The 17,512-nt window shown below is 44.5% G+C and overlaps 1 protein-coding gene across 1 annotated transcript in view; it reads right to left on the bottom strand.

Annotated features, from left to right (window-relative positions):
- The window catches only part of LOC122448165 (amyloid beta precursor protein binding family B member 1 interacting protein), a 71,775-nt gene extending 57,236 nt beyond the window's left edge, over positions 1–14,539 (bottom strand). Inside the window, exon 1 of the mRNA XM_043479232.1 lies at positions 14,413–14,539. The gene's annotated coding sequence lies outside the window, so the exon portion shown is untranslated. The remainder of the gene's footprint in view (positions 1–14,412) is intronic.
- Between the last annotated feature and the right edge of the window lie 2,973 nt (positions 14,540–17,512).

The raw sequence follows: 17,512 nt of genomic DNA, 5'->3' as shown, positions 1-17,512 counted from the left end.
TCATTCTCTAGGGGTGAGAAGTTGTTCTCTGCAGCCTGAGACGATGGTGGGATGCACAGAAGCTGAGATCATGGGCCAGCACATTGGATGCTAGAAGACCTGGGGTTCAGCCCTGCCCTCACTGTGGTAAAATGTTGAGAAACTTGGCCTGAACACTGTTGGCTTCTCGATCTATAAAACGAGGATATTTCACTGAATTTTTGCAAGGATTAGATAACACCGAATGCCTCATACACATGAGATGCTGAGAAAGTGCTAAGACTGATCGATCATGTCACCATTGTCCTTGTTGAGTCAGTACATATATCCTACGACAAGAATGCCAGACTCTGGAAGCACATGGTGGGTTGACAGAGTTGGGAAATCTAGTGAGGCCCAAGCTAATCTCTGGACTTGGATCTGCACTTTCTTTGCAGCCTGCCTGCTGCCCTCTTAGTCACTCAGTCGTGTCTGACTCTTTGCAACCCTGCAGACTGTAGCCCTCCAGGCTCCTCTGTCCACGGGGTTTTTCAGGCAAGAATACTGGAGTCCGTTGCCATTTCCTCCTCCAGGGGATCTTCCTGAATCAGGGATCGAACCCAAGTCTCCTTCACTGCAGGTGGATTCTTTACTGCTGAGTCATCAGGGAAGCCCCTTTTTTGCAACAGTGGGTCTCAAAGTATGAGTCTCAGACCAACAGCCACAGCATCACCCAGATATTTGGAAATGCAAATTCTTCAGCCCCACTCCAAAACTGTTGAATCAGAAACTCTGGGGGTGAGGACCAACAATCTGTATTTTATTTTTTTTCTTTTTTTAATCTTTTTTTTCCATTTATTTTTATCAGTTGGAGCCCATTATACAATCTGTATTTTAAAAAGCCTCCCACGTGATTTGTTTGCATGCTAAAGATTGATAACCACTGGTCTACAAATAGATGGTGAAATTTTTAAAAAAGTGTGCGAGAGAGGTTCCAGATGGAGGGGACAGGTGTATAACAATGGCTGATTCATGTTGATATATGGCAGAAACCAACACAATATTGTAATTATCTCCAATTAAAAACAAGTAAATTTTTTAAAATGTCATAGGCAAGTACAGGGTATATGAAGATTATGAGAATCAAAAGTTTCAGTCAAGACAAAAATGGCTTGTGCTTTACGTCAAACGCAAGGAAAGAAGGCACTCACCATGTGCCATGCCCTGTATTATTTCTGTGTTGAAAATGCATAGGAAACTGTCTATTTACTGTTTAAAAGTATAGAATGAGGGAACTCCCTGGCGGTCAAGTGGTTTAGACTGCGCTAACACTGCCCAAGAGCCCAGGTGCGATCCCTGGTTGGGGAACTAAGTTCTCACAAGCTTTGTGGCATGGCTAAAAAAAAAAGATTAAAAAAAAAAAAACAACAGTATGGAATGAAAAAAGAATCAGGTTAGATATTGGATCTAACCTGGTTAGATACTGGAAAATCCAGCTTATCTTTATCACTAATGTTCCTTTCCTGGGCAATGTGTAACCTCTTGAGGAAAATGTTCACTCAATTGCTATGGGACTTGAAAGCACTTCCTTTCCTTATTCATACGGAAGAAGCAGATTCACAGTGTAAAGATGGTGATGATGATGATGGTTAAACAAGGCTTCCCGTTCTTTGATGTGGGGTCTCTGTCCCCTGTCCTTGACTTGAGCAGTCTCTGGCTGCTATGACGGATGCAGTATTAAGGAAGTGACGCTCTGTGTGCAGGGCAGGCCAGGAGAGGCCATCACAGGTGGTTTAGAACTCCCTCCATACACTCCCTGTGGAAGCCCAGCTGTCTCCCTGTGAGAAGCCAGAGCCACCTGGAGGGGCCACAGGAGACACTCCGGTTACCTGGCCCGGCCCAGCTCAGCGGCCAGGCTGGCGAGTGAAAAATCCTCCAGGTGAGCCCAGTCTCCAGCAGTCTGCACCACCTCCAGCTGTCCAAGTCTCCCCACCCGAGGTCACAGATCATGGAGCTGAGGCCAGCGAGCCCTGCGGGGGCGAGTCCTGACCCACACAATCCGTGATCTGTTGCACAGATCTGTTATGGTCTGTTATGCAGCTGTTGACAGGAGAGCAAATGATCACTGCAGCTACCACTCCAGGGTACCTTCTACAAGTCCAGCATGGTACTATGCTCTTACGCTAGACTCTGCCTCGTCGCACCTGCTCTGCAAAATATGTTAGTCCCAACTGCAAGTCAAGAAGTGGAGGCTGTGAGCAGAAAAGTGTCATGCAAAGGCACACGCGGTAAACGACTATTTATGTCAATATTCAGTGCATTAAAAAAAAGCCAAAATGTCAGGCTTTATCCAAAAATAATAATGAGAAAACGGCACAAATTGTGATGATCATTTTGTAATGAATAGAAAGATCAAATCACTATGTCGTGCACCAGGAACTAATGCAGTGGTTGCAGAACTATACTTCAAAAACAAAGAAATTCATAGAAAAAGATATCAGATTTGTGGTTACTGGGGGGTGGGGTGGGGATTGGAAAAAGGTGATCAAAAGGTACGAACTTCTGCTTATAGGATAAATAAGCATTAGGGATGTAGTGTACATCATGATGCCTATAATTAACACTGCTCTATGTTATATATGAAGGATGTTAAGAGAGCAAATCCTAAGAGTTCTCATCACAAGGAAAAAAAATTATTACCTAGATTTTATATCTATATGAGATGATGGATATTCACCAAACTTATTGTAGTGACTGTTTCATGATCTACATAATTCAAATCACTTAAATACACTGATAGGGGCTTCCCTGGTGGCTCAGTAGCGAAGAATCCGCCTGCCAATGCAGCAGACACAGTTTCTACCCCTGATCCGAGAAGATCCCACAACTAAGCCCATGCATCACAACTACTGAGCCTGTGCTCTAGGGCCCAACAGCTCTAGAACTACTGAAGCCAGTGTGCCCTAGAGTCCATGCTCCACAACAAGAGAAGCCACTGCGGTGAGAAATCTGCCCACTGCAACTAGAGTAGCCCCTGCTCCCTGCAACTAGAGAAAAAGCCCACATAGCAACGAAGACCCAGCACAGCCAAAAATATATAAATACATAAAATTATTTTCTTAAAAATAAGTGCACTGATAACTTCTGTTTAGTGGGCAGTGCATACACATCCTTTCCTAAGATTCAAGTGAAATCACCCCAGAGCAGCCTGGAAAGCAAGGAAGGATGCCGCTGCTAGATGAAAAACCTTGAAGAATTTCTGGAAGATGTTAAGGAGAAGGGATCGTACAGAAAACCACTAGAGCGAGGGAAGCAGTGGTCCAATGTGGGTCTGGAGGAGGGCTGTCAAACACAGAGCCAAGGAAAACGCCCAAACTCGGGGTCAGCAAAGATGGAAGTCCACGGACAAACTCGAGTAATTAAGGACTGATGCTATGGGCCATTCGACTCCTCTGTCACAATGAACAAAGAGAAACTGCAACTGCCCTGGGTCTAGAATCAGCAAGAACCCTTGCCCTATACACTATGGGAGAACTGGCTCACAGGTACTTAATGTGGGACTTGAGCCAAGAAAACAAAAACAAATAATGCAGTTTGGGACTCAGAAAGTTTGGGACTCTGTAACAGACATGAGATCCCAGTCCAATCAGCCAACCATTCATCCATCCTTCCATCCATTAGAAGGGGTTCAGAAAAGAAATGTCCACATTCAGTGAAATGCACTAAGAACTTTTAGGAGCTCCACTTTCAGCATAAGGCATTGCTGATCTCAGCAAACAGTCCCCAAGGAGGGCTGAAACTTACACATCTGATCTTTATCCAAACCAAACAGGAAAGCTGCCTTCTGTCAATCACCACATCCATCTGTGGAACCCATCAGCCTCATAGTCAAGAAAGAGGTTTGTTCGGCTGCCAAGTAAATCATACCACCTTCTTATGTTATTCTAGCCTTTCAATAAAAGTATGAATCAACAACCAAGATTTCAAAAAATCTTTTCAGCTATGCTGAGAGGGGCAGCATTTTATTTGTATTATATTTGTATAGGACAGGGCTCCAGAGAACCACAGTCTTCTGTTTTTACAAGTGCCTAAGCATTTTGACTCAACTCTCCCAGTAGCTGGCACAGCACTATGGTTGGATGACAGTTCAACTATTGGAACTCAATGGATAACAGTTCATGTTAATATGTATTAGCACCTTTAAAAAAGAATAGTAGGAGTTATAAATATGGGACAATTACTATAGATCAGACACATATAGTATCTCATTTAATTCTCAAAGCAATCTTAGGATGTAGTGACATTATTCTAATTTTATGGGTTATAAAACTTAGGGCTGGAGAAACAATAATTTACACAAGCTCATGTGAGTGGAGGACTGGACTGTGCCCAGGTCTCGGTCGAAAGCTCATGTTCGCAATCATGCCACACAGCCTTCTGAAGACACAGACCGACGGTGATCATTAAGAGGTAGAGTTTGGCAGCTATTTTGCTAATGCTGCTGTCACAGTATCTATTTGTCCAGTTTGAATGCAACTGAGTTCGTGTCTGTCTTTCACAGCACACTGAGGTCAGGCAGAAAATCTTGTATTTTCATCCAAGCCTGTGACACACATCACGTACTCAGTAAATACATTCAGCTGTTGGGAGATCCTGGCTAAGGGACTTAACCTGAGTCCATGGTATAGTGTCTGATATACTATACTAAGCCATTATTTTTATCACCACCATCATCATTTTTGTTACTGTATCTCCCTCTAAAACCACCGTGTGCTAAAAACTGTGTGCTAAATCGCTTCAGTTGTGTCTGACTCTTTGCAACCCTACGGACCGTGGCCCGCCAGGCTCCTCTGTCCATGGGGTTTCTCTAGGCAAGAAAACTGGAGTGGGGTGCCATTTCCTTCTCCACGGGATCTAAAACCACTAGTGGAAACAAATGTCCGTCACTTACTCACACACCACATACAGGTTCCCAAGTCCCAAGCAGGATTTGTTTACTTCTGCCTGTTGCATTACTGTGTTCCTGAACTGCCATTTTTCCACAGACCAGGCACAGCTTTAAAATACAAAGCTGCTGAAAAGGACATCTGTCAGTTGTGTTTCTAGGACAGAGATTGTTGTGTTTTTTTTTTTTTTTTGGTCACGCCACACAACATGTGAGTTCTTAGTTCCTCACTAGACCGCCAGGGAAATCCCTAGGACAGATTCTTAACCATTCTGAACTAGAGAGGAACTGCACTGGAATCTCCCTAAAGCTTTTTCGAACTGTCCCCATGGCACTTTACAATTCCACAATCCAAATCTTACCACTTATCTTCCGCCCTGGAAGGGAGGTGTATTTTTGGAGTTGAAGACCATCACAAAGACAGCTGCTGTTGTGAGGGTGTGTTATGCTGCTGTGAGCTAGCAGATGAAAACTAAAGAGAAAAAAAAAGAGTTGACAACCACCGTTGCCTAGGGCAACCAATCACATTAGCCGGATGTGGGTTTACGGTATCCTGCTCTACGTTTTACTTCCACCCTTTTTTCAGTCCCTGTTACTTTTAAGAAGAATCCAAAAACATAAGGGTGAGGATGGGAGGGTGGACAGAGGGGAAGATAAAGAATAAAAAGTAAACAGTGGCAATTTGTTGTTGTTTTTGTTGCTTAGGGGGCTAATAAAGCATTTTGGGTGTAGGCTGAGCTATGCATTAAAATCTGGTTTCAAGGACACACCCCACAGTAATAGAAAATGCTTTTTGTTTCTTTTTCCCCTTAGTTTTCTTCATAAGGCATCTAGTATCCTCCATACAGCTGAACAGCCAACACTTGGTTAGGGTACAGTATTCGTGCAATTACCTAGAGCTGCACCGGCCAGTTCAGTAGCCACTAGCCATAGGTGGCCACGGGGCACTTGAATTGTGGCTCGTCCAAACTGAAATGTGCTGTAAGTGTAAGACATGCTGGATTTGGAAGATTTAGTATGAAAAAAGAAAAAGAATTCATCCACAATTTCAATATGACTTACATTTACTGTAATTTAGTATAATTAATATTAACTCATTAAATGGTCATTTTGGATATACATGTACTAAATAAAATAGATTACTAAATTAACATCCCGTGTTTCTCTTTGACTGTTTCTAGGGTGGCTTCTTGAAAATGTAAAGTGATTTATATGGGGACTTTCCCAGCAGTCCAATGGTTAGGATGCTGTACTTCCATTGCAGGGGCATGGGTTTGATCCCTGGTCACAGAACTAAGATCCTTCATGCCGCATGGCATGGCAAAATAAATAAATAAATAAAAATAATCTATGTTGCTTGCATTATACTTGTGTTGGACAGGGCTCCAGAGAACCAGAGTTTTCTGTTTTTTCAAGTGCTAAGCATTTTGACTCAAAGGTGGTAGGCCATGGGGACTGTACCACATAAACGTAATCTGAGTATTATACACTAAGAGTTAAAACAGAAATCTCCCCATTTCCTTTCCCGCCACCCTGTATGCTCCAGCTCTGCCGAACAATTTCATGCATGTAGTGCTTAAGGTAGCTTTTTTCCACTGGGCCTCCTGGAAATATCTTTATCCTTCAAAATGCCTTTGGTTCCCCCACTACAATGTCTTCCCTACAATCACTCCCATCACTGTCTTATGCTCATCACAAACTGTTATATGTTTATTTGCAGGCCTGGGTCTCCCACTAGACCAGAAGCTTCTGGAGGTTCGGTGCCATATCTTATTTTGTTTCACACCTTCTACTCTGGCACATGGTCAGCCCTTGACAGATATGTGATAAGACTGGAGAAAAAGTTCCAGTGTCAGCATCTTCAGCAGAGTGTCATTCAACTTGAGTGTCCATGTAAGCACAGAAGTCCCTTCTGTGAATCTCAAATGAGGGGCGCTTTTCTGCTCTGATGGTCCGGGCAGTGAGCTCCCTGGACGTTTCAGCTTTTCTCTTCTACAGCAATCTTGGGAGCATTTGCTCACAGCATCACACTGCACTTACCCACGTGCCGGGCCCAAGCCACTTCATCTCTGTTTGCCACATACAATGGCGGAAATTTAAGCACCACGTCAGTCAACATATAGTCTTGATTTGCTAAGAAACAGTCTTGACTTGCTACGCCATATCATTTAGGAATTTAACTAGAAGGGAGTCATTTCCCTTAAAAAATAATAAAATAAATGACTTTTTTAATGCTACATCCCAAACCTCATCAGTTCATTGACCCATCAACTATGAACTTGATGTTATCAGCAGAGATGAAAGAGTTCATTAATACCATAGTCAGTCACTGAATTGAGATCATTCTGTAAATTGCCTGAAAAAGATTCTGTGGTATTTTTTTCTGCCACATAATTGATTTGTTCATTCTTTTCTTTTTGAGACGAAATTCTAATAATGCACTTAACTGAAAAACAAACTTTCGCCTGTGGGCAAAAAACAGTCTACAACATGAACTATGATGCAGACAATGAAGTAAGCAGAATTCTGCTAAGTGCTACTCTCTCATAATTACACTGCCCTGACACCTACTGTAGCCAAAACAAATGAAATGTCAGCTATCTTGATCTCAGTAGTTACTTCCCAGAAGCCACTTCCAGCTTTCCAAATGTCACAGCTGTGTTACCTACCATTCTTCAACAGCTGCTAGTGAACTCTTAGTCCTGCTTTAACTCATGCATCCATTTAAAATCCATCTGGTCTTAGATTTTGAAAATATAAGTATCTTAACCTCAGGGCACAAAAACCTCCTTTGTGGAAAAGGCCGTTGTCTTCCCTTTCTCAGAATCCTGATGTTAAACTCATAATCTTAGAGGGGACTTCCCTGATGGTACAGTGGTGAAAAATCCACTTTTCAGAGCAGGAGACATGGGTTCAATCCCTGGTCTGAAAACTAAGATCCCACATGGCACAGGGCAACTAAGCCTGCAGGCCACAATTAGAGAGAAGCCCGTGTGCCCCAGTGAAGATCTAACGTGCCCCAGTGAAGATCCGACGTGCCGCGACGAAGACCCAACACAGCCAAACAAATAAATAAATTCCCAAAACCCTCACAATCACAGAAACCTTTTATAAGGCCCATGTCACTGGTTGTGAATTCATGTACAAATATGGGGCTTTTCAATATTCATTTCTTGCTCTCTCATTTATTAAAAAGAACTCTCACTGTCTTGAGTTTCAAGCATGAAATATTACTGATTAGCTGACTATATTCTTATTTCATTTATATGATAAAGACTGTTGGTCAATTCTTTCAGCAAGTTTCAAAAGAAGAGTTTAAAGCACTAGGATCCTAAAGATCTAGTTTTACATCCCAGTTCTTAGACTGTAATCTTGGGTAAAATTCTTAAAACTCTCTAAACTGTCATTTCTAATCTGTACAATGAGAATTAATGACAGTACCTTCCCCAAAAGTTACTTAGGCTGAAAGACTTTAGCCATTTATATAATAAGCACATAGTTATTACCAGTTGACATTTCATATCCATGTCCAAAACTTCTTTTTTTTCCAGATTTCTCTTTCAATTTATTTTTAATTGGAGTATAAGTCCTTTACAATGTTGTAGTTTCTGCTGTACCACAACATGAATCAGCTATATGTATACATATGCCCCCTCCCTCTGAAGCCTCCCTCCCCAAAACTCAACTTCTCACAGCTTCCCCTCTAAACTGCCCACGTGGTTGATGCCAGTTCCATCCTTCCCATTGTTTGGGTCAAGAACTTTCAAGTCATCTTTGGTTCCTCTTTCTCTTAAATCCCATATCCGCTTTGTCAGGAAATCCTGTTGGCTCTACCATTAAAATATATGCCGATTCCCAAAGCTTCCTAATAGATTTCTGATTTTATCCAGCTTTTTCTCAAGCAATCACAGTGAGCCTTTGACATGTAAGTCAGATCACATTACTCTTTTTCTCAGAATCCTGTAATGGCCCCTCAATTTAACTCAGTGTAAAAGTCAATGTTTTCATGATGGGTTACAAGACCCTATGTGATCTGTCATCTCTTCACCCTCCTCTTCCATCTCCAACCACACCTCCTATTACTCTCGCCCTCCAGGCCACACAGGTGCCTTTTTCCTCGAACGCACCAGGCTTACTTGTGCCTTATGGCCTCAGCACTAGCTGTGCCCTCTGTTCAGAACACTGGTCCCTCAGACAGTCAACTCCTTCAAACCCTGGCTCAGGTCTTACCTTCCCAAGGAGGCCAGGCCTGACCATCTTATTTAACACTGCAATTTTACTTCGCTCAACTTTACCTTTTCAAATGGGACTTTTTACTCACCTATATTATTTACTTATTTATGATGCTTACTGATGATTGTCTGTGTCTCCTCATTGGAATATAGCTCCCCAAATGCAGAGATCTCCGTCTCTTCCATTCACCTGGAATAGGGCTTGGCAAATATTTTTTGGAATGACTGAATTCTATTTAAAGTAGAAATTGCAGTTCCTAACTTATGTATGCTTTACCACACTTAAAAGTTATAGTTTTCCCATGATGAATCTTGGTTACTTCATTAGTGACTAAGATTCTACTACTTCCATGGTACTCCCTCTTAACCATTGGTAATCCACTTTGTTTTCATGCTATTTAAATTAAAATAAATTGTCTTTACTTTATAGGACACTCTATTTATGACCATGCTTTGAGTCAGTGAAGATTCTAATTTCAGCTTCCCAAGGGACTTCTCTGGTGGTCCAGTAGCTAAGATTCTGCGCTCGCAATGCAGGGAGCTCAAGTTACATCCCTGGTCAGGGAAGTAGATCCCGGATGCTGCAACTAAGACCCAGTGCAGCCAAATAAATAAACTAATAATAAATAAATATTTAAAAAATAATTTCAGTTTCCCAAGTGCCAATATACTCTAATTCCCAGTTTGACATCTTTGTAAATGCATGTACCTGCTTTCTAAATCCTTTTCAAAAAAATCAGCACATTCAGAATAATGATGACCTCTATCAAGAAAAAGTGAAGTGAAGTTGCTCAGTCATGTCTGACTCTTTGTGACCCCATGGACTGTAGCCTACCAGGCTCCTCCGTCCATGAGATTTCCCAGGCCAGAATACTGGAGTGGGTTGCCATTTCCTTCTCCAGGAAATCTTCCCCACCCAGGGATTGAATCCAGGTCTCCCGCATTGTAGACAGACGCTTTACCATCTGACCCACCAGGGAAGTCCATCATGAAAAAAGCGTAATGCTATTGAGAGGAAGTCAGAGGTACTGGAATTATTTTCCTTCTTAAGCTAGGTGATATGTATCTTGACAGAGGATGAGATGGCTGGATGGCATCACCGACTCGATGGGCATGAGTTTGAGTGAACTCTGGGAATTTGTGATGGACAGGGAGGCCTGGCGTGCTGCGATTCATGGGGTCGCAAAGAGTCGGACACGACTGAGCAACTGAACTGAACTGAACTGATGTATCTTGATGTTGGCTTTTATTATTATTTGCTATAATTAATGGGCTTGCCTTGTGGCTCAGCTGGTGAAGAATCCACCTGCTATGCAGAAGACCTGGGTTCGATCCCTGGGTTGGGAAGATCCCCTGGAGAAAGGAAAGGCTACCCACTCCAGTATTCTGGCCTGCAGAATTCCATGGACTGTATTAGCACATGGGGTCGCAAAGAGTTAGACACGACTAAGGCACTTTCACACACTCACGTATATATCTTACACCATCTGCTGTATGTATGAAATATTTCATAGTGAAAAAGGGAAAATAAATATAGTGTTTGCTTGTTCTACTATCACTCTGTATTTTCCCTCCAGTTTGATATGATATAGATCTATGGACATAAATCTCCCGGCCAGTTTGTAGAAACAACTATTGTGTGATTTAGCATTTATCCCTGCTCCCAGCCTACAGCCATTTCACTGATGAGTCTGTGATATGAGATCAAATCAGAAGGATCCCCAGCAGAAATAGGAAAAAAAAAAAAAAGCTACTCACTGTCCACTGATTTAATTAACACAGTCCATTATCAAGAGGATTGGAAATATAATAAAGCTAAAAATGAAATCACATGGGGGCTTCCCTGGAGGTCTAGTGGTTAAGACTCCGCGGTTCCAATGCAGAGGGTGTGGGTTCGATCCCTGGTCAGGGAACTAAGACCCCACATACTGTGCAACACAGCCAAAAATTAAATCACATGGTTGCTGCTAAAGAAGATTATTTTTTCAAAAGACATGTTTTCCCACTCTAAAAAGGCATGTTCTTTGCTGGCCTACCTTCACTCCATCCTCCCTGACCCCCATGTGGTGTAGGAATCTGATGGGTGCTCCCACAGCACAGGGCCTTGGTCATGTGTGGGGCTATAACTGCTCATTTATGTCTCCCCTATTAAACTCGAACTTCACCGAGAAAAGGCCTCCTGTTCTTTTTCACCATTTAAACCCTTGCCCTTGGTATAGCACCTCGAGTGCTGGTGTTATACTGACTCAGTTCAAAGGTCAGCTAAGCTTCTCACTCCCTGGGTAAGCTTCTTAACCTCTCTGCCCTTTCATTTCCTCAACGATAAAAGGGGTTAATAGGAGTATAAGCCCAGGTGTGTGTGTGCATGTATGCTAAGTTGCTTCAGTTATGTCCAACTCTTTGCAACCCTAAGGACCGTAGCCCGCCAGGCTCCTCTAGTCCATGTGATTCTCCAGGCAAGAATACTGGAGTGGGTTGCCATGCCCTCCTCCAGGAGATCTTCCTGACCCAGAGATAGAACCCAAGCCTCATTATGTTTCCTGCACTGGCAGGTGGGTTTTTACCACCAGCACCACCAGGGAAGCTCCATAAACCCAGAATGAATGAAACAACACATCCAAGTTAGTTAACACAGGGTCTGGTACAAAATATAAGCTAAATAAATATAATAACTGTTTGCGATGACCATTTGGTGATAAAGAGGAAACTGAGTTGACAGAGAAGAAAGACTAGCTCTCATAATATGATTCTTAGTGATTCAAGTGCATAGATGATGTTTAGAAAATATTTGAAAAAAAAAAGAAAGAAAATATTTGGAAATGGAGTCAGGAATTCAAGCTTTAGAACAGGAGCTGAGAAGGTGTGGTGCCTTGGGGCAATGCTATAGCTCTGCCTGCTCAAGTGTCAGGGTTGGTAGGGGGCCAGCTGGGTCTCAGGGCTTAGACAGATTGAGGATACCATCCAGAAGTGGAACTAATATCGCTGGACATTTAGTAAATGTTATTTGAGTCCCAACTATGGTGCAAGGAATTTGGCTAGGTGATGGGGAAGCAGTGCAATTGTAAATGTTTTGGTGTGACAGACTATGACACACAAATAATTTATTACAAGCTTCAGCACTTACTAAAAGGTATTGAGTATAAAAATAATTAACATTGAAGAGGATTAGAAGTAAATGAAAATCATGTTTGTGAAAGTGGGATGGTTTAAATAAATTGAAAGTGGTATATCAAATATAGGCATTTACGGTGATGCATTTTTTAAAGGCTTTTTATGTGAACCATTTTTAAAGTATTGAATTTGTTACAATACTGCTTCTGTTTTATGTTTTGGTTTTTTGGCTGCAAGGCATGTGGGATCTTAGCTACCTGACCAGGAATGGAACCTGTATGCCCTGCATTGGAAAGGAAAGTCTTAATCACTGGACCACCAGGGAAGTCCCAGCAATGCATTTTATGAGCAGTTCATACTAATAGTAATATGAAGATATCTAGAACTTTTAATTTGTTATTTTAAAAAGTCAAAATAGTGGGTGATTGGTATACGTTCTCAGGATGTTAAGTTGCTCGATCATGTTCAAAAGACTGGACTCTAACAACATCTGTTATCATTTTCTCCATTCTTTTTTGTTAGTGATCAGCCATTCTTTGTCAGCATTCAAGACAGGACAGATTCAAAGAATTCTGGAAACTCCTCAATTGCTATTTTAATGATAGATATCAGGTAGGCCAATAATCTTTACTGATAAGGTTAGAGAGATCAAAGCAACTTAAATAACATCATTTTTTTTTCTACTTAAAGGCAGGTCTAGAAAAGAACCCAAGTCTCCCAAGTGCCCGGGAAAGATATAAATATCAGCAATAATGTAAAAATGACTACGAATTTGAAAGAAAGTGAAGTTGCTCAGTCATGTCCGACTCTTTGCAACCGCATGGACTGTAGCCTGCCAGGCTCCTCTGTCCATGGGATTCTCCAGGCAAGAATACTGGAGTGGGTTGCCTTTTTCTTTTCCAGGGGATCTTCCCAACCCAGGGAAGGAACCTGGGTCTCCCGCCTTGCATGCAGACTCTTTACCGTCTGATTCCCTGGTGGCTCAGAATCTGAAGATGACATTAAATTTCTTAGACCTTTCACAACACGTTGAGCAGACAGGAAATACCACCCAGAAGACATTACAGAAATTTCCTCATAGATTCTCTGTTGATTTTGCTAGCCAGTGTTACTCTAAGGCTGCCCACGGGCTGTCCCAGTACTTCAGTATTCAGGACAGAGAGAAAATTGACCCTGAGGTTTACTCAAAGAAACAAAGGCCCGGAAACCTCCATTCAGAGGCCTAGACTTTAAAATCACTAGTAGCTAGTACTCTTGCCTCAGTTTAAACCACATTACACCTCAGCAGTAATAAACCCCTGAGCTTTTTCCCTATGGTACTTCTGCTGATACTCCATTTCTTTCTATAACGATCGCATTTAAAGTTATTTGTGAACTGCTTTGCAGTGAGAGGCACCAGGAACAAACATGTTGAGCATTCCACAACGGTCCGAACGATAAGAAACACCTTCCCAGAAGGAAGATAAAGGGTGCACTGGAAGAGGTGTTCTGCGGGACCCCTGACCCGAGATCCTCCTGGATAGAACGACATCCTGGTTAATTTGCTTCGTGCTTCTAAAAGGGCGCTCTGGATACTCATCCCAAGCCAAATCACAACACCTGTGCCCGATGTCCAGCCCGTTCCTCTCTGCTATTTTCAAGCGAAAAGGACAATCATTCGGAGGCAAAGTTATTTTTAAAAAGAAGAAACAGCCGTCTGAAAGTTTTCAAGGAAAGAAACACTAAGACGCGACAGACTTGTGACCGTCACTCTCAAATTCTCACACGACCTGCACTCAATGCATGGCGCCCGGAAATGCCCCCTGAAACGACCCTGGAAGCCCTTCAGCGCCAGTCAGGCTGGGGCTCCCGGACCCGCTGGACAGGAGAGGGTGCACCGGTTCCCCGTCTGACCTTGGAGCAATTTTCTGGGCAGGAAATCAGCCAAATCTGACGAAACCCAACTCGGGGAAGGCGAGCCTCTGCCCCAAACCCCGCGGAGCTGGGTCAAGGGCAGGGGTCGGCGGAGGGGACCGCCCTCCAGGGCCCAGCGGAGCGGCGCGTTCACCGGCCCGGCCTTGGGTACGACTCTGGTCGGGGGACATCCCGGGGCGGGGAGTCGGGGGCCGGGGGCTGCCCGGGTGCCGCTGCCAGGGCCCCCGGGGCAGGCGGGCCGGCGCCACTTACCTCGACGGCTGCTCCGGGCGCGCGGACACTCGGCGGAGACTCGTGCGCGGGGGCAGCTTCGGGGCGGCGGCCGGGAGGCTTCGGGGAGCGCGGGCTGCGCCCCGGCTCGGCTCGGCGGCTCGGGAGGAAGTGGTGTCAGCCCGGCCCGGCCCTCGCGGCGCGTAGACGTGGGGCGCTCGGCGCGCGGCTCCGCATGGAGGTGCGAGGAGGACGCCTGGTGGGAGACACACCCACGGACGCGGATACAGACGCCTGAAGCCCCGGGGCTGCTTTTTCCGACTCGACGGCTCTGTGCCTCCGCGCATCTCCCCCTCCCCACCTCCCACGGCCCACCTCCCCCTTCCTCCTTCCCCTCCCTCCTCCTCTCTCCCACCTCCCTAAAGAAGACCACAACTTGGGTTGAATGCGGGGGAAAGGTGCGCCTTCCTCCCACCCTCCCCTACCTGCGTCGCGGGCCCTCCTGTCTCGGAGGCGTCCTCTGGATTGTCGCCTCGGTGTATCTATCACCGGCCAAGGGATTGGGGCCCAAACGGCGGTTCCACCAAAGCCCGAGAAGCCGGTTTCTTTTGCAGCGGTGTTCGTAAGTGTCGACTTCAGCCCTTTCGGGGCTTCTTCTTTTCGGGCCAGTTGTGCAAGGCCCTGCTTGCAGGCCGCGCGCCGCCCGCGGTTGGGCGGTCTCCGTGGTAGAGCTGGGGCGGGGAAGGTTGCGCTCCGCAGGGGCAGTGCCTTGATTATCGGGTTGGCAACACCCTAAAGACTAATGACACTCAGTTGGCGGGCGAGGCTGTGTCCTCTCCCATATAGCTGGTGGAAATCCAAAATAGCCAAAACCTTGTGCACGGGGATTCGGCCACAGAGATTTAACTTACATCTGCAGTGACCCTTTGACCCAGCGATCTAAGATCATTGGAAAAGACCCTGATGCTGGGAGGGACTGGGGGCAGGAGGAGAAGGGGACGACAGAAGATGAGATGGCTGGATGGCATCACTGACTGGATGGACAAGAGTTTGAGTAAACTCCGGGAGTTGGTTATGGACAGGGAGGCCTGGCGTGCTGCGATTCATGGGGTCGCAAGGAGTCGGACAGGACTGAGCAACTGAACTGAACTGGGAAGAACCTGGTGACTTTCGGAAGTGCAATCTCCAGAGGGAAAGTGGGTGAAATCTGAAAACACAACAGTTAAAGCCAGATTTGGAAATGTGGATGAAGTCACGTCCTCTGTCGTTCTACAGCTGGATCTGTAGGGAAGGTGGTGGAGACCTGATGGCATAAATTAGACCCATAAATTCATTAGGTAATTTCAGATAGTAAAGCCATTGAATATTTAAGAAGAAACTGTTTACCACCTACCCTTCTAAGAACAAGCAAAACAGTAGTAATGAGAGTAATTCCTGCTCTCAAGGAAGGTACATTCTAGTTGGGAGAAAACAGACAATATACAAGTTAATATTTAACATGTCAAGTAATGTCAGTATTTTGACAGCAATTAAAAGGGGAGGAATAGACTGATGGGAGTGGGGATAGAAGTGCTGTATTAATTAGCATTATCAAGGAAGATCCAGCTAAGTGACACTTTAGCCAGACCTAAATGGATGAGAGAGCAATCCATGTGGATTTTTGGATGAGAATATTCCAAGCAAAAGGAGAAGCACATTCAAAGGCCTTGGGTTAGGAGTGCACTCAAGATGTTAGAAAAACAGCAAGGAAGGGACTCTTCTGGTCTAGTAGGGATCTTGCTTTGAGTGATGGGCAGACAGTGGGAGTTTCTGAACAGTCACAGTACTATGTAAAGAGGCGGAGTCGAGCAGCAGAGTGACTTTCATGGCAAAAGAGGTTAAGGAACACCTCTGCAAAATAATGGAAAGGGGCAGCCATTCAGCAACTTGGAAAAGCATTCATAGAGAAGAAAGAGCAAGAAAAGGTCCTGAGGTAGGAACGGAGAAGGTTAAAAAGGCAGTGTAACTAGAATATGGCAAAAGAGTCAGGCAGTGGTAGAGGCTGGGGACAGAGAGGTAGGCAGGCTCCAGACCAAGCAGGACCTGGGAGTCAGCCTTGAGGACTTTGGGTTTTATTCTAATTGCAGCAGGGAGCTATTGGAAGGTTTTTAGCAAGTGATTTGATTTCTGCTATGTGCCATTGTGCTGGCCTGTGATTGGAAGATCAGTCAGACGGGACAAGAGGAAAAAGCAGTAAGAGAACATTTAGGAGGCTGTGGGGACCATCCAGATGAAGGATGATGGTAGCTTTGATCAGGATTCAAACAGTGGGGATGATGAGAAGAGTTTGGATCCAAGATACATTATGAAACCAGAACCAACAGCATTGCTAATGGGCTGGGCTGGGGGTGGGAGAGGGGCAGAAGGGATTTCCTTCTCCAGAGGATCTTCCCCATCCAGGGATTGAACCCGGGTCTTCCGCATTGTAGGCAGACGCTTTACCGTCTGAGCCACCAGGGAAGTCCTTAAGTTGTGATGGGAGTGGCCAAAACAAGCCAGCTGGAAGGATGGGTCATTGTGGTCAGAAGTGAGGCAGTTTGAAGTTTGCTTCTGGAGGCAGTGAGATTATGGATGCTGACAATGTCCAGGGTGTGACCAAGGGCCTGGGTGTTTGAGATGGTCAAAGAAGTAAGAGGCCAAAAAGTAGCAAACTGTTAAGTCACCCAGGGTTAGGGTGGTCACATGGAACTGTTGAGACTGGGACACTTTTGAGGGGACCAGAGTGCCAATTGGATGAGAAATCAGGAAATAGGTGTAATGCATGACTCTTCTGGACAAACAGAATGATAAGATTTAAGGTCATCTTAAAGGAAGATTGGGAGTCAAGTTTCAGGGTTCTGAAGTGAGAGAGCAGGAGTGATTGGAATTCAGGGAGATGGTAGTTCTGAAGAGGTAAATGGAATAGTTTACCCAAATGGCATGAACCTCAAGAGAAACATGTGTTTGCTTTTTTATTATTTTAAACAAAAAGTTGAGCCAATAGAATGTCTGCAGGTAGCAGTGGGGAGCACAGAGAACACCAAACTCACCCTCTGAACCTAAGGTACATGGAGCGTGAGAGAATAGACCACTTACCATTGAGAAAGTTGCAGTGGAAAGTCTG

Source organism: Cervus canadensis, chromosome 10, assembly GCF_019320065.1.
Source record: "Cervus canadensis isolate Bull #8, Minnesota chromosome 10, ASM1932006v1, whole genome shotgun sequence".
NCBI classification, from domain to species: domain Eukaryota; kingdom Metazoa; phylum Chordata; class Mammalia; order Artiodactyla; family Cervidae; genus Cervus; species Cervus canadensis.
The sequence above is the reverse complement of the archived record's forward strand: the minus strand, read 5'-3'. Positions and strand labels throughout refer to the sequence as shown.